Source organism: Neolamprologus multifasciatus, chromosome 17, assembly GCF_963576455.1.
Source record: "Neolamprologus multifasciatus chromosome 17, fNeoMul1.2, whole genome shotgun sequence".
Classification (NCBI taxonomy): domain Eukaryota; kingdom Metazoa; phylum Chordata; class Actinopteri; order Cichliformes; family Cichlidae; genus Neolamprologus; species Neolamprologus multifasciatus.
The window spans coordinates 2,068,043-2,086,374 of record NC_140455.1 but is presented as its reverse complement, the minus strand read 5'-3'; the positions used below and the strand labels follow the sequence as shown (position 1 = coordinate 2,086,374).

The window sequence follows — 18,332 nt, the reverse complement described above, 5'->3', positions numbered from 1 at the left end:
CACCGCAGGAGCAGCCACAGCAGAGTCTTCCCTCGTCACATTCCGCCAGCGCCGCTCCCTCTTCAACAGGGAGGCAACGAGCACGCGCCAGCACTCACAGCTCCAGCAGGAGCCTGGGATTCAGCTCAAACAACCGCCTAGGGTGAGTGACAGAGTCTCCCTTCATTCGCCTTTCTTGTCAAGGGATAGACAGACTGTTTCCCCCAAAGCTGCGAACGCCAGCTTCATGAACACTACAGCTCGTGTTTCTCCGGTTCGGGAAAATAAAAGTTTTCGTTTTGAGAACGATTATTTTCCCATTAGTTCAAAAGACTGTGCTCCTGATGTTCCTTCAGACCCAGGAGTTAAGACTGTTTCGTCTGGAACTGTTTATTCTGGGGCTATGTTTATTCAGTCAGCTGCCCATCCACTTTCAGCTCAGTCACCTGCTCAGCAGCCACCTGTAGCACAGTTTCCAGTGTCCCCTGCTCAGCAGCCACCTGTAGCACAGTGTCCAGTGTCCCCTGCTCAGCAGCCGCCTGTAGCCCAGTTAGCCGCCCAGTCACCAACTCCACCACCACTTTAGTCTCAAATTCAGTCACCCTTAGCTCAGTCTTCACCCCCGCTACCCATAGATCTGTCACTACCACAACCAGACTTACTGCAAACCTTGTTACAGTCCATAGCCCAGTCAGTAGCGCAGTTAGTAGAGGAATCATTAGCTTTGTCATCTGCTCAGTCAGCCACTCATCTTCACCCTCAGTCGGGGGCCCCTGTTGCCTCTGGCCCTGCATCTGCTCCAGCTGGAGGGCTCGAGGAGCCCGTCCAGCCTCAAGTGTCGTCAGCTGGGGGGCCCGAGTCGCCCATCAAGCCTCCTGTCTCCGCTGGAGGGTCCGAGGGGCCCGTTCAGCCACCTGTCTCCGCTGGAGGGTCCGAGGAGCCCGTTCAGCCACCTTTCTCCGCTGGAGGGTCCGAGGGGCCCATCCAGCCACCTGTCTCCGCTGGAGGGTCCGAGGAGCCCGTTCAGCCACCTTTCTCCGCTGGAGGGTCCGAGGGGCCCGTTCAGCCATCTGTCTCCGCTGGAGGGTCCGAGGGGCCCGTCCAGCCTCCTGCCTCTTCAGCTGGGGGTCCAGGAGGACCCAGCCAGCACATCCACATGTCTGCTGACAGTTCTGGTGAGACCGTTCAGCCACCACCGGCTCCACCGGCTCCACCGCCTGCAACCTCAACATCCACGCCGCCTGCAGCATGCCGTCAGGTCCCGCAGCCGTCCCGCTGCCTTCAGGTCCAGCCTCCGTGCCTTCATCCACGCCTGGTCCAGCCTCCGTGCCTTCATCCACGCCTGGTCCTGCCTCGTCTGGTCCTGCCTCGTCTGGTCCTGCCTCGTCTGGTCCTGCGGTTGCCACACCGCCGTCAGAGCCAGCTCGGTCTGTTCCGCCTCGCCTCTGCCAGCCGTTTTCCGGGCCTCTAAGTTGGCCCCCAGAAAGAGTTTGTCGGCGCCGCTGGCATCGCGGCCGACCTCCGGACCTTCTCAGTGGCCGCCACTGCCTTCCAAGTGCTCGGCCTCCTGATTGGTTTTGCCTGCGCCGCCGCCATTGCCGTGTGCACGGTCGGTCTCCAGAACTATTTGCCCGTCGTTGCCGTATGCACGGTCGGCCCCAGAACTGATTGCCCGTCGCCGCCGTTGCCGTATGCACGGTCGGCCTCCGGAACTGTTTGCCCGTCGCCGCCGTTGCCGTGTGCACGGTCGGCCCCCTGAACTTTTCATGGACTCTTGAGCTGTGGTTTCGTTTTGTTTTTGATGTGCTTTCCTGCGTTTTTGGACTCTGGTGCTCCTTGTTTTTTGTTTGGTCTCTGTCCCTCCATCCTGGACTCTCCGCCCACCCTGGCCTGGTGCTTTGTGCTTTTTTGTTTAGGGCTGTCGGGAGTCAGCCCTTGGAGGGGGGGGTACTGTCACGGTTCTAGCGTCTCATGTTGTTGCAGTTTCTGTGCCTTTTTTCTCACTGCGCTTATGATCTATAACTTGTACAAATGTGAATCAGATCATAAAACTGAACCTAACATGAACTAAAATATTAGATTTATCAAAACACATCAGATGATAATCCACCCACAAAGCTTTTGTTATGAGTGAAGAGGAAGGTGGCAGTGTCATGTTGCAGGGATGCTTGACTGGTTACAAAATTTCACAGAGATTTTGCAGTTAAGAAAAAGATTCTTTTTTTGTTCTGAGAATTCTTACAGTAGAACATCAGGCAATGGTGCAACTGGGCAATGCATGTTTTAAACCTCATATACAGAGATGGGCAGTAACACGTAATCCGATTACTTTTGTCAAGTAATGAGTAAAGTAAGGGATTACTTTTGGCAAAAAGTAATTAGATTACTGTTACTTTCCCGTAGCACTGAGTTACTAAACCGTGATTTTGTTTGTGAGAGTGTCTCATGACAGTGACGTGCGAGCGTGCAACATCCGTGGCAACAACAAACGTGTGTTGATCAACAATGGATAATATGGAGTGCGGGAGAGAGTACAATCATGCAGCGTAGAAGTACTTATATTACTTTGAGTTTGATTCTGTAAAAAGTGACAAAAACAGTAGCATCCACTGGTACACTCTGCGTGGGAAGAAAACTTCTTTCTATTAAACTCTGAATCTGAGCAAGCAGCGAGCAGGCAGCCACGGGAGTGTGTTTTACATCTATTTGAAAGTGAGTGTAAACACCAAAGATTATCATATTTTATATGCTGGAATATGCAGAAAAGAAGTTAAACGAACTTCAAGTCAAAGACTGTTGCGTACAATTAAATTTTTGCTTGATGCATTGTGCATAAAGTTAAAAGATTAAAAGAAAAGAAAAGGTCTGTTGCTTTATTACGTATTCAGGTTGTGTATCATGTTTTTTAAAAGTAACTAAGTAATAAAGTAATTAATTACTTTTGAAAATAAGTAATCAGGAAAGTAATGGGATTATTTTCTTGGAGAAGTATTCCTTAATTAGTAACTAATTACCTTTTTCAAGTAACTGACACTTGGCATCACACTATTTTCCACACATTTCCATTTTTCTATTTTATGAAATACATGAAAGGCTAAACGTGGTATATTGTTGGTTAAGTGACATAGATTTATAAAGATCTGCAGCTTCATAATTTAAACAGAAGCACAAAGAAAAGAAAATGGCTTTTTTGTTTTTTAGATTAATAAACAGTGCAAATATACGTTGTATTTTATGTACAATGCATTTATGAATTGTAAATATGTCTCATTTCCTTTCCGATAAAGAATGGATTTGTACCTCGATTTATTTGACCTTTATGAAGGGAAAATGAGACCTGATTTGGGGTCTAATTGGGTCGATTCTCTTTTGGATTGTGTCTAGTTAGCTTTAAACAGGCTACCTCTCCGGGTTTTCCATAGATTGCTCTGTGTGGCTGAACGGCATTCTTTGTGGCACCGCTCCCTTCAGTCTAGATAAACACAAAAGTCGCAACTGCCAGTAAAACATGAAAAGAATGAAGCATCATCTCACCAAGCAAGTGTTTTTGTACTGAAGCAAAAAGTTTATTCCAACTGTGTGATAAAATATTAGCCTATGTACTTAGTAAAACCTAATAAATGACACTGGTATTAACTAGAGATGGCACGATACCACTTTTTTATGTCCGATACCGATATCATAAATTTGGATATCTGCCGATACCGATATGAATCCGATATAGTGTATTTTTTAATCAATAAAACGTTTTTTTAATATCTTGCTGCATTTTGTATAAGTTTATACTCAAATTTAAATAAATAACAACACTAATGCTATTCTGTTATACCTGTATGTAAAAAATACACTGCGCCCAAAATATTTCATAGTTCAGCAACACTGATCAATCTAATAAACTTAAACCTGCTCAATCCTCCCTTTTCTGGTATTTTAAAGAGTACTTAGCAGAAATATTAAGCAACCAAACTAATAGGGTTGCAAACTCCCAGCAAAAAAAAAAAAATAGGGAACCACCCTTGTGATGCTTAATCGACGTAATCAAATTTAATTTGATGCAGGGGGAAAAATGCACAGAAATAAATTATTTTTCAAGAATAATTAAATAGATTCAACATCTTTCTTCAACAGAACTGCAGACTGCACAGATGGTACTTTCCCAAAGGAAAGAGTAGTATAGCTTACTAGGGTATGTTAGACTTAACAGTTACTATATACAGTAATGGACTTCTATACATTTTACATCAGATTAAAAGTTTGGGTGTAAGATTCAGATAATTATTTATTAAAAGCTAGACATTTTAAATGAGAATAAGAAAGAAAAGTATGTCTTTGTGCCCCTTTTCCCTGTTCATGCCCTATCGGCCCCCCTGGCTAAACTTTGCTAGATCCGCCCCTGCACAGTTACCAGCCGTCAGCTGCGTAGAAAAAGATCCTGGTGTAGAAAGTAATATTAAATAAATTCTAACAACAGATTATCAAGCTTAAACGTGCTGCTGTTGTTCAGCCGCTGGTTTCCTCTTTCTGGTGCAAAGTGGGCCAAAAACAAAGAAGAGAGAAGGACTAACGACAGAAAAGCCGATCAGCTGATCATTGATCAGTTTCATGATTGAAGTAGCAGCAGGAGAGGGAGGGGGAGAGAAGCAGTTGCTCCATATATCGGTTGTTAAGCTTAACGTGGGAATGCTTTACAGACATTCAGAGATGAACTTACACACTTGCTTTACTTCTCTCTGGGATAACTTTCTCGGAGATGAAATGCTGGTTTGGTAGCGAGGCTCCAAATACACACAGCAGCTCTATCACGTGATGCACACTGCTGCAACGTGCTACAGTTATGAGCCGAGTTACGCCTGTCGCAAGTTTTGTGAGGTGCTTTTTTGATATTTAATGGATCAGTTTACATTTTTTATTTCTCGCCGATATCCGATCCAGTAATTTGGGTCTGTATCGGACAGATACCGATACGTAATATCGGATCGGTCCATCTCTAGTATTAACTGCACCTCACACACCCATGTCTGATCAGACCCATCTGACCCATGCCTCACCTCAGTCCTTCAGAGAGTAGCGAGGACTGGTACTTACATAATGCTTTTCCACTCGGATCACTCAAAGCTCTATTTTACTACAAGCCTCATTCACACAAAATCACCCTTCTATACCTAACCAATCTGTCTAACATTCACGTCAGCGCTCACATGTATGCAACAGGGGCAATCGGGGTTCAGTATTTTTCCTGAGGATACTTCAACAAAGCGTGCAAACCACTGACCTTTTGGATTGGGTAGACGCCCTGCACGAGCCCCTAAGGGGAAATCTAAAAGCTTTGTTTTGCTAAAACACACCTTGATGAGCCTCATCAAAGAGGGCAGAGTGCAGCAGAGAGGTGGCAGCTGTAAGGCTGCCTTGAGTAGAAAGTCAGGTGTTAGAGCTTGAGTGTAACTGGCCAATGCAGTATGATGATGATCTAAAGCAGCAAATAAGACAATATGTCCTTACAAACCTCAGATCAGGCAGCACTAAAGTAGATACTACACAAGACAAAAAGGGTGAAAACTCCAAAGTGTCACAGAGTGATCTGCAGGTATCAAAAACATTTAAACTACAAGAAATTGTGAGGAAGCTGAAGCTAGTCTTCCCTGAGAAAAAGCAGTGCTGTGCTCAATGACAGTGAAATAAAGATATTAACACTAATCAGACTTTTTAGCTCAGCTTTCTCTCTCACACACAGGAAGGACGGAGCGCCTTGAGGCGACTTTTGTTGTGATTTGGTGCTATATAAATAAATTGAATTGAAGGAAGCAGATAAAGCACATATTTTCTTCAAAATCTCTGTGAAGGGGAATATTACTACACAATTACTACACAGGAAACTATATTTCAAATGTCTACAAAAAACCTCAAATACTATTTTTAGATTGCTCCCCTGAAGTTCTACTTGTACTTATGATCCTGCAGTGCTGCTGGATCCCCTTCCTCCGTGTATCAAAATACAAACCCTTCAGCTCGAGCTACATTTAGGGAAAATCGTCAGACTTGTAGGACAAGTTCTAGTCCTACAGGGAGCATGCTGGCATGCTGGCGGCACCACAGTTCAGTTCATTAAAAAAAAAAACCTTGTCAGTCACTAAAAGCAGTTTGTCAGTGAGTGTGTCAGAGTTATGATGTTTGAATAAGGGTGACTTTGATGGGAGCGGAGGTGTCTTGGGGCCTGGATTCTCTTCTGCTCATTTCTTTATCCTCGTTTGTTTGGTTGTTGGATTTCATTGTGATGCTGTGATGAGGGATATGGATATTGGAGTTTAAATACTGGGGAAGATCGCATGCACGTTTTCACAAATTCCACAAAAAAAGAAAAAGAAAGAAAGAAGAAGCAGCAGCTTGTTAGTTTCACTGTTCACAGGGTTGTTGCCCTGTGAATGTTGACCAAAAGTGAACACAGCCCTTACAGGGACTTCACATCTAGCGTCATTCTGTTTTAACTATTTCACAGATGAATTTCACTGTAAAAAGCCATTACTTAGTTAACACTGCATCTGTATTTCTTTATTACAGTCCTTTAAATAAAATATGCGATTTGAAAGCATCTCTAGAATCCAGAACGTTTGTATGGCAATTTCTCCCTATGTTTTAATTTCAAATTCAACAAGATCAACAAAATCAAAGCAATGCAGAGTTATGAAAAGTCTGAATTTCCTCTGGGTTTATATTGTCATGTAGTTGTACAGTATGTCAGTATGTGTGTGTAACACTGATGAAGCGCTAATGAATTAATACAGGCTAGGTATTGAGTTAAATATTATGGTTATTATTAATTAAGATTTAGGAATGCTACTGGAGCTGATGGGCAGTAATTAATAAATACACACAACACAAAATGCTTTTGCAGGTATGTAAAAAAGTATTTAACCAAACCCCAAAGAAAAATAACAAAAAAAAAGAAAAGAAAAGGAAAACTTAAATAATCACTCCTGCTGCAGCTATTCAATTAATCAAAAACCCAGTGGGGGTGCACAAAGACAACTAAGCAAATTCATCTGGCTTATGGATTATACCAAGCAATATAGATTCTCAAAAAAAACTGTTCCCCATAAATAACACATGTTAACTTCAAAACCACTGATCCACACTGAAGTCCATGAGTTTTATCTGAATGTCCATGAGAGATGTCCAAGCGCTATTGTCCATAAATGGGGGAAATGGTGTGTATGATTGTGGAAATCAGTGTATTTGGAAAATGGGGACAGAGATGGGGACGTCGTCTTTGATAGCTTCCTACCCAACCAGTGGAAGCTTCAATGCAGAATGAGTCCTGCTCCTAGCCGTTCATTGGCTCGCCATCCTTTTTCATACCCGAAAAGGGTTCACCTGGCCTGCATTAAATAAACAAGGCCAATAAGAAATCACAAGAATAATACAAAAATGTCAGCCAATTAAGCTAAAAACATTAAGTTATTCTTGTTCCTGTGTACACAATTTATAAATAAATAAACAAACAGTATATTTAACCAATAAGGATTTAACAGAAACATTTCAACTGCTATACATACTATATAGCTTCACAACATTTTTTATTCAACAAATATCGGTCAAATCAAAATCACATTGTTTGGACCAGCAGCAGCGAATTAGCGTCAGGTGGTAGCAATACAAACAGTCAATTAAAAGTTCAAACTCACCAATTCCGTTCTGTTCAGTGCACAACAACACTATGGCTCTGGCTCACAGTAATCAGTGTCTAAGTTGCGTAAGTTAGTTGGTGTTAAAAAAAAAAAAAGCATTAAAACCTGCAACAGCTCTGTCACCTGGCTTGCCTCCACGCATCTGACAGGAGGAAGCCTGGACAGGCTTACTATGACCCACATGCCATCCGATTGGCTGAGCAAAGTCATGTGGTTGGAGTCATGTACTTGTGATGCATTCAATGGCAGGAAATAAGTGCAAGAAACAGATTTTACTCTGGGTTACACCCTCCCCCCTTGAATACATGCACGTCCCGTCGCATGATAACACTACACAATACGTACGACTGAAGAGTTAGAATTGGTGGTTGTGGTGGTTAAAGCATCTGACAGACTATGTAACAGAGACTGTAACTGGATTGCCTAAGTGGGCATACTGAAGTCGCCTAGGTGGCGATCTGTGACGCGCGCCTCAGAGGGGGGGTCAATAACCGAATCTGAGCTATCAAGAGTTGGTAATGTCACAGGACTAGGCTCGCCCGTTAAGCTGTCAGAGACTTCAGGATCTGACAAGTCTGTAGATACGGTTTCAAGAAAGGATTCGGGTAAGATCTCAAGCAAATCTTCCTGAGATGAGATGTCTCATCAGCATCAAACTCCAATGATTTTTCCCTCTGAGATCCTAACAGAGCTTCCCCAGCTGATTCCATTTCAGGTGTAGGTGTTGGAGTAAGTTTTTCCTCCTCACCACTGGGAAAGGACTGTAGGGGGTTGAGTTTAGGGTGGAGAAGTCTCTCCACCCTAAACTCCATTGGGAGTGGGGCAAGATGGACAAAGGTTAGTTCCAATTCGTTCTCTTCAACAAAGTACTCAGGAGCTTCCTGTTGTTTCTTGGTCTGTTGACGAGTTAAAGAGGGTGTAATTGGAATAGTCTCACCTGATGTTCCTGACTCTGTTGCAGGAAGAAACCCACACGGAAGGAGGAGATCTCTGTGCAATGTGCGAATTGGGCCGTCTTTGCATTCTGGTTCTACGGTGTAGACGGGGAGATCTTTGGCACATTGCAGCACTACAAAGACATCTGGTTCCCAGTTGTCAGCAAGTTTATGTTTACCTCTCAGCCTCATGTTCTGCACCAAAACACTGCTTCCAACTTCCAGCTTGGATGGTATAATACATTGGTCAAATCGAGTCTTGTTCCTCTCAGCGTTCTTTGCAGCATTCTTTGAAGATAGCAGATAACTTTCTTTCAACCTAGCTTTTAAGTCTTGTACATACTGTGAATGTGTCTGATGTTCTTTCTCACGTACAGGAAGATTAAAAGCGAGGTCAATGGGGAGACGAGGACAACGTCCAAACATTAGTTCGTATGGGGTGTAGCCAGTGACTTCATTTTTGGTACAGTTGTATGCATGGACGAGTGGTGTTACAAACTGTTTCCATTTGGATTTCTGTTTGGGTTCAAGAGTTCCCAACATGGCCAGTAGAGTGTGATTAAACATCTCTACTGGGTTTCCTCTTGGATGGTCCGGTGTTGTGTGACACTTTTGGACTCCCAACAGGGCACATAACTCCTTTATCAATTTCTACTCAAAGTCTGGCCATTGATCTGTATGGAGTCTTTCTGGAATTCCATAATAAACGATGAAGTTTTCCCAAAGACATTTAGCCACAGTTTTTGCCTTTTGGTTTGGTGTTGGAATGGCAAGGGCATATTTGGTGAAATGATCTGTCAGTACCAGGATGTCTTTGGTGTTGCTGGTATCGGGCTCGAGACTGAGGAAATCCATACAAATGAGTTCAAGTGGACGTGATGTCTGAATGTTAACAAGAGGAGCAGCTCTCTCCGGCAAGCTTTTCCGGCGAATACACTGGCCACAGGTTTTTATTTTATTTTCCACATCCACTGCCATTCTTGGCCAATAGAACCGAGTCCTGGCAAGGTCAAGGGTCCGTTCCACTCCCAGGTGGCCCAAGTGCAAGTCTCCCATGCACTTCTCCATGAGTCTTTGGAACGTTGAAGGTGCATTAGTAACTCCTTGAGGCATTCGGTTGAACTCCCAAAACCCACTTGGCGTTACAAAAGCGGTTTTGGCTTTATCAGCTTCATCCATCTCTATCTGATAATAACCAGATTTGAGATCAAGCACTGAGAACCATTTCGATCCAGTGAGTGTTGTAAACGATTCCTCCAAGTTGGGCAATGCATATGCATCCTTAATCGTTTGCAGGTTGAGTTTGCGGTAGTCAATACACAGTCGAATGTCTCCATTTTTCTTCTTGACAACCACTATTGGTGATGAAAATGATGACTCCGACTCCCTGATAAGCATCTAGAAGCTCTCGAAGATGTTTACGAACAGCTTCTATGTCCTGGGGATGAATAGGTCTTGCTTTGTGTTTAAAAGGGGTATTGTCATGGAGCTTGATGTGATGCTTCACTTCTTTAGTGCAACCAAAATCCAAGTCATGATGTGAAAAAACTTCAGACATGGCATTCAGTTTTGTTGTGATCCGTTCTCTCCATTCTGCTGGTATTGGTGACTCACCAAAATTGAAAGTGAGGGGTGTTGACAACATCTCCTGATCTGGGGGGTTGGTCACACTGTGCTCAGAGACTATGCAGTCATAGGCTCCCAGCTCTGCAATGATACTCAAAGCTGGTATGTAGATGTCTTGCTCTGTTCCGTTTGATACAACAACTGGAACCTGAGTGTGTGTACCAGCTTTAAGTGCGACTAGACAATTACTGACACACAAACCACCCAGCAGGCCTAAACCCGGGTGCTGAATGACAACACATTGACTAGCTGGGCTGAGAAGCTTGGCAGAATCCTCGACCACAACTGTGCAGCCAGCTGAAATTAGCACGTTATTAAGTAACGCGTTACAGTAATTACGTTATTATTGGGGTAACGAGCACGGTAACTAGTTATTATGCCAAAATCAGGAACGCGTTAGTCGTTACTGGGATTTAGATACGGTCATTACTCGTTACTTCGTGTGGTGGCTATCGCGGAGCTTCCACAGATTCTGTAACATTAGCAAGTGGTGGAGGCAGCAGGTGGATGAGAGAAAAGGGACGCAGAAGGAAAAGAGACCCGAGGTGGCCGCCGGTCCAAGTGTGAACTGAACTTCAGGTAAGAACTTATGACCTGCAGTCTATCTGGGTCAGATATAAACCAAGTTTAGGTGGAGTTTATTTTCGTTATTCTGACTTTTTCCGTACTGCGTACTAGATAGCATGATGGAGTTTCTATACAGCTGGGTGGGTGCTATGAAGTTAATGATGTTGAACTTTATTTTGTTCATAAGTTAATAGAGTTGCCAACCGTCCCATCTGGTATTCAGAGAAAATATTACGCGTTTCTTATTGAGGTGAAAAGGAACAGTTTGTCCCGTAATTCAGCTACAATGAAAAAGACACAAAGCTGGATTTATTCTGTCATTACGCTGCACAGCTGCCTCTTCTTCTTTCATTCTCCCCCCTCCCTCTCCCGTTTCTACTTCAATCATGAAAACTGATCAATGATCAGCTGATCGGCTCTCTTGTTTGTTTATCGCCCACTTTGCGCCAGAAAGAGGAAACCAGCGGATGTCACGTTAAACAACAGTAGCACGTTTGATCAGCTGTTGTTAGAATTTATTTAATATTAATTTCTAATATCAGCTGATGTTTTCTGGAGCCAGCTGCAAAAAAGCTGCTGGTCATGATGTCGATTTGGATATGTGGAGAGAGGGAAACATGAAGATGAAACCTGGAGACGTCCTTACTGAATCATCAGAGCTGAACAGGTGATGGAGAAACAGGTTTACCTTTTAGGTGACATGAAGGAGTTGAAGGGAAGTTATGAACTGTTTCTGAGAGACAAATAACACCAGGATCCTTTTTTAGGTAGTTGACAGCTGGTAACTGTGCAGGTGCGGTTCTAGCAAAGTTTTGCCAGGGGGGCCAGGTAGGGCATTAACAGGAAGGGGGGGGGGGCACAAGGAAATACTTTTCTTTCTTATTCTCATTTAAAATGTCTGGCTTTTAAAAAATAATTATCTGAATCTTACAACAAACGATTGATAGATTGATGCATATATACCATCAAAACAGTGTACATCACTGTCACAACAGCGTTTGTTTTCATTCAAAGGCTTTATGATTTTTCCTATAATGGCGGGCCAGTCTCTAGTCAAAATGCCCGGGCCGATTTTTTGTCCCAGTCCAGCCCTGTATGCAGCTCATCTGCAGTCTGGTGTTACCTACATCTTCCTATTCAGAAGGCAGAATTTCCGAGTTCTGAGTACAATCAAAAGCACCATGACTGCAGTTTTTGTGTTGGATGTAAAAGGCGCACATGACGCTGTGATGTAGGCTAGAATCATGGCAGCAGTCAATGACGGTCCAGGTGTGGGATTTCTCTCGTGGAAATATGCACATTATCTTTTCCTTTCTATTGGTAGGTGGCACAGTGCACTTGTGGCAAGTAAGCAAGCTAGAAGACTGGCAAAGTTATGGAAGCAACACATTAACAAGAGAATTCTGAGTAAAACCAAAGTTACTTTCCCTAGTAACTAGTTACTTTGAAAGTAACGAGTAACTTGAAGTAACTGAGTTACTTTTGATAGAAGTAACTAGTAATGTAACTAAGTTACTATTTTAAAGTAACTTACCCAACACTGGTGGTCACAACACCAAGATGATCATTACAATTCTGTTGGCACGTCACTTGGAGAGTTTGCAGAACTGCTCTGTACCCGTAAGAGGTAGGCTGGAATGATGAACAGTTACTAGAAGAGAATTGTTCATAAAGAATTTCAAGTGTATTCATGCCAATGAGTACTGAGTTTGGAAAATCAGGTCTCACATCAGGAACAACAAGTGCAAGCGTTTGAACTGGGAAGTCACTCCCAAGAAAGTCTTTTGGAAATGTCATGGCAACTTCAACATACCCAAGGTATGGAACACACTGACCAGCAGCCCCCTCCGCATGAAGAAGCTCATTCAATGGGTGGAATGGCTGATCGGAGAGATGCTCATTATAGAATGAAACTGGAATTGTGGTAACCTGGGAACCAGTATCCAGTAGATACGGGCAGTTGCAACCTGCAATGTTGACTTCTGCTGTACATCTGGATCCAACTAATCCTGGTGGTAATCTAGTGTGGATCTTTGTCTTTGTCTGCAATTTTGCACACTTGGCATGCTTTTTGTTCTCAGCGGGACAAGGTTGGTCCAGCTCAGCTCCTGTTTGCCCCTCAACAGGAACTGGAACTAGTTTAAATCCTCAGAAGTAGAGGACTTTTGCTTCTGCCACTTTTGTTTGTTGTCAAATTGTTTCCGCTTAGCACTTACCAATGCTGAATTGGGTGCATTTTCACATTGTGGCTTAATGTGACCATCTTCTCCACAGCGGAAGCAAAACCCTGGTTTAGAGCTAGAGACGCTAGGTTTTGGATTCTTACCAACCTTCTTCGGCCCATAGGGCTTTGGAGCTGGGCAGGCAGCAACCGGTGGTTTGACATTACACTGCTGTGCTGTCAAAGCTGCAAGCTGCTGTTGTATAGCTGCCATCTGTTGTGAGAGCTGTTTAGTCAGAGTGGTTAGCACAGTACAGAGGTTAGTTTCTTCCCCAGTATTGGCAAACTGGGCATTAGTGGTGGCTTTCTGTTTTGTCGGTCCCAAATGCTGTTTCATCCTTAATGTCTTTGCTGCCTCTCTGTCCTCTTCAGTTCGAAGGAGTAATAGAAGTTCAGTAAATTTGGGGGGGTTGTGTTTCTTTTTTTTAAGTTGGAGTTCCGATATTAAATTGTTATCCCAACATCCCCTGCAGAATTGATTCAACAGTCGGTTGTCCATGTCTTTCTCTAAAACACCTCATCTTTTTGCTGCATGCTGTAATGCCACCTGCAGACGTTGCAAATAGGTCAAAGGCTTTTCTCCACTGTCCTGGAAGGTGTCCATGAACTTGGCATATAACTCTTCCCCATCTTGCACAGTGCCATAGGCTGAGTAAAGTTGTTTCATATAGACTTCTGGTGGTGTGTCAATGCTGAGATGTTTTACCATATTACAGGCAGGAGGCAGTAGACTGTCACGAATCAGTCTGGTGCGCTGCAGATCAGATATAGATGGATTTTTCAGGGCTAATTCAACACCTGATCGCCATGTATCATAATCTGTCTCTTGAGAGACTCCTGGGCACTTTACCAGAAAATGATCTCAGTCGATGGAATGCATGCAGCGAGCTGTCCCCACTCCGAACAACATGTTCCACAACATAGCGTTGTACTTCAGGAGGGTTGAGATCAGCCACTGGACTGGAGGCAGAATGCCTCTCTCCACCTTGTACTTCAGCACCACTGGCAACAGAAGGGGACTTAGATGGAAGAGAGGCTGGTAGTGAAGGAGGAAAGACTGAATCGGAAGGTTTTGAATCTTCTGGTTCTGGTTTTGCAACCACTGGAGTCTCTGGGTTGAGCTCTGCAAGGGACCGGTGTCTGGGTCATCTGGGTCATCCCCTCACTGAGGACTTCTGCATAATACCTCCCAGATATTTTGGCTATTCTTTTTAAGTCTGCCAAGTAAGTATTTGTCTTGGAACCACTAACTTTTGATGCATAAATTTCAGATAACAACTGAGACAAACGCGTTAAAGATAAACCCGAAGCGTACTCGGCGACAAGCATGTTATTAAATTCAGATTCTGGTGAATCTATAGTAACCTTGTGGCCTATGTCACCATACTGTTCAAGGAAATGTATAACTTCATCAACCGAGTGCTCAGTTACTCCGTCAATTAAAACCGCATTTGGGATCTTAATGGCAAGTGTCTCAAAAACTTCCATTATGTGATATAGGTTGTATATGTGAACAAATCTGGTACATTTTAGTTATATTTTAGTTAAAGAAAAATAATTTTAAAAAAAATTCATAAAATGAATTTAATTAATTAAAACTATACTTTTTTAAGATAATAATGTTGAACGACAGACATTTGAGCCTGTGAGGTATGATACCTAACTACTCAAGTGTGTTACAAGCACGTATTACTGTTTCTTATAAATACAATCAGAGACTTCCCTGTTACTAAATATTCTCTCACTGCTTGGAAAAATACAGAGCTTCTATATCTTCTATATCTATAACTATATCTCTCTATCTATCTGGATAGAGGTGGCTGGGGAGAGGGAGGTCTGGGCTTCTCTGCTTAGGCTGCTGGCCCAGTGACCCAGCCCCGGATAAGCTGAAGAAGATGAATGGATAATCAACAACTGTGTTCATAATCAATCTTTATTTATATCTAGTGTCATCAACAAGATAGATTAGATAGATAGATAGATATGCAGTCGACTGGACAGAGCTATCTTTAGTAGAGGTAGTTTATTGTTTTGCATTCATTAGTATTTATCAGTGGTAGGATCACGTGTTTACCAGTTCTAATCCTTACTTTCTGGTAAATGAAAAACAAAACAAAACAACTTCCTCCTTTTCTAGCTATTCGGAACTGCCTGAAAAACCAGTTCAGTCTCACGGTTCACATACTTTGACATGCACGTAGGCATATGCATCCTGGTACAGTAGTTCAGCAAAGATGCAGAGATTTTTTTAGAATGTTTACAGTACGGTGATATTTTTCAGGGGCAGTTTTAAGACATTTAATTATTTATTTCATATGCAAACACAAACATTTGACGCTTCTTCGTACTTATTTTACAGGCAAATCTGACCAGTTTGATCATTTAAAAAGTGCAAAAGCATATCAGCATTTTTTTCCCTTGCAAACTAAAATGTTTCCCGTTTTAGTTTTAATTTAGTTTTTATTGAACTTTAATGATATTTTGCAGTCTCTGTAACTGAATTCATGATTGTGTATCTTTTTCATTAATTGTGACTGTGGCGAGAATAAGGCACGGCGGGACCACGGAGTATCGTTCAGAGCCATTTTTATTTACATCTCACCACCACCCAACACCAACCCCTGAGTCCCCGTGTTTTAACACGGCGGGCGTGATTGCGGATGCCGTGCAGGTGCGTCCGCACGGCACTGCAGACCACGCCCCACCACAGTGACATTTCACCATTTTAATACCAGAGTCTCTCACCAACCAGCTGTTACGCCAGTAGCTGGACTCATGTGTCTGGGATCCGTGCAAAAATGGTTGAAGTTGTAACAGATGGGAGTGTCTTTGCAGTGAGTACGTCTGGTCATGTGTACCAAAGGTAAGATTGTGAGCCGTGTGTTTTACTGTCAAAATCAATAAAATTACAGTTTCATGTTAGTGTCACCAGTAACTCTGGGGCAGGGTTTCAGTTTAAGCACCACATGTTCACAGATCCTTTTCATTTTCAGTTTGCTCTAAGGGTGATGAAGGAAAATATTTTCTTTTAGCTGTCCACACAAACACTTAAGAAGGAAACTGTGCAAACCGTGCATTACATTACATTGTCACTGGATCTGTGTTTAGCTAGTGATAGCAAAAATGCAACTCTTTTCATGTTTGGCCCTGTTTTGCTGCAAATAATACACAGATTAGGAAATTGATCTGTTATTTTGCAGACTCTAAAAATACACATATAAACTAATCTGTCATTATGCAGGTCATTTATCCCATAATATTAAATCTGTAGAAATAATTTACAACTTAATCTGGCAAAATCAGTTATTTTGCCATGTTCTTATAGGCCAGGGGTCGGCAACCTTTCTGATGGCGAGTGTCATTTACAATTTCCTCAGAAGTCAGTGTGCCATATGATTGCATTAGCGATAAATTTAATAACACTCTATATGAACAGTTACACACTATAACTAGAACCACTTTATAGAATTATATTTGTTTGCAGATGTTGGCAGCTATCAGCGAATAGTTATCAGCTATTTCAAAACAAAAAAAGACACTTTTTAATCCATAACAGCAAATGAACTGTACAACAGAAAATACAAATGCTATTTATGGTCTCCTCATAACAATGATAAGAAAAATAAACTAAGCCAATATGGCATGTCTGTTAATACAGATACACATGTTAATGTGATCTCTGGTCTCCCACTCAGAGACACAGGTCTGCGAGTGTCCAGCATTCAGAGGCTACCTGAGGACACTCATGTGAGAGAAAATCTGCTCACACAGATATGTAGAGCCAAATACAAATACGCTGCAGCAGCCTGTGAGGTCCTGCACACTGTAACCAGCAGACTCCAAACACAGCACCCTCAGGCCCTTTTCCTGATCTCTGGGGACTTTAATTACATCTCCCTGTCCTCCACTCTCCCCACCTTCACCCAGTACGTTACCTGCCACACCAGAGACAATAAAACATTGGACTTATTGTATGCAAACACCAAGGAGGCATACAGCTCATCACCTCTTCCTCCCCTGGGGGGCTCAGATCACAATTTGGTTCATCTCCAGCCTGTGTATAAACCTCTAGTACACAGAGAACCAGTAGTGAAACGCACAGTAAGGAAATGGTTGGCAGAGACTGAAGAGGCCCTGAGGGACTGTTTCCGTTCTACTGTGTGGGACAAACTCTGCAGCCCCCTGGAGGATGACCTCAACAGCATCACAGACTGCATTACGGATTACATGAACTTCTGTGTGGACAACACCGTACCCATCAAAAAGGTACGTTGTTTTTCTAACAACAAGCCATGGATACATCCTGAAATTAAGGCTCTCCTCAAGGAAAAGAAGAGAGTCTTTAGATCTGGAGACAAACAGGAGCTGAGAGTTGTTCAGAAGAAGCTGAAATGGAAGATAAGGCAAGGAAAGGAAAACTACAGGAGGAAGATGGAAGAGCAGCTGCAACAGGACAACATCAGAGGGGTTTGGAACAGCCTGAAGACAATCTCAGGATAAAAACCAACCCCCCAGGCTGCAGGAGACTTGGGGTGGGTGAATGACCTAAATAAATATTTTAATAGGTTTGATCAAACACCCACCCCTCCCACAGCATCGTCCCCCGTGCTGCAATCTCCTTCATCTTCAGGGCCTGCCTGTCCTTCATCTCAGGACTTCACACCTCTCAGCTTCACACCTCCCAGCTCCCAGTCATTACACCCACCCCCGGCTTCTGTGGACTCCAACATACACACTACTCCCCCAAAATCCACTCTTTCTATCTCAGCACTTCAAGTGAGCTTCGCAAGATCAAGGTGCGGAAGGCTGCAGGTCCAGATGGCGTCAGCTCCAGGCTCCTGAGATGCTGCGCAGATGAACTGTGTGGCATCCTAGGATATCTGTTCAACCTGAGCCTGTCACTGGGGAAAGTACCACAGCTGTGGAAGACCTCCTGTGTGGTACCGGTACCAAAGACCTCCCATCCCAAGGACCTCAGCAGCTACAGGCCGGTAGCCCTGACATCGCATCTGATGAAGACCCTCAAGAGGTTGGTTCTAAACCATCTGCGCCCCCTGGTGAGGTCTTCATTGGATCCGCTACAGTTTGCTTACAAGCCTGGCATTGGGGTGGAGGACGCCATCATCTACCTCCTGCACTGAGCTCTGACTCACCTGGAGAAGCCTGGAAGCACTGTGAGGATCATGTTCTTTGATTTCTCCAGTGCTTTCAACACCATCCAGCCACGACTTCTGAGAGATAAGCTGGAGCTATCGGGAGTGGACCACCACATGTCCCAGTGGATACTGGACTACCTCACAGAACGTCCACAGTATGTGAGGT

At 43.4% G+C, this 18,332-nt stretch overlaps 1 long non-coding RNA gene across 1 annotated transcript in view; it reads right to left on the bottom strand.

Moving 5' to 3' along the window:
• The window catches only part of LOC146498680 (uncharacterized), a 129,746-nt gene that overhangs the window by 19,453 nt on the left and 91,961 nt on the right, over positions 1–18,332 (bottom strand). The window lies entirely within an intron of this gene.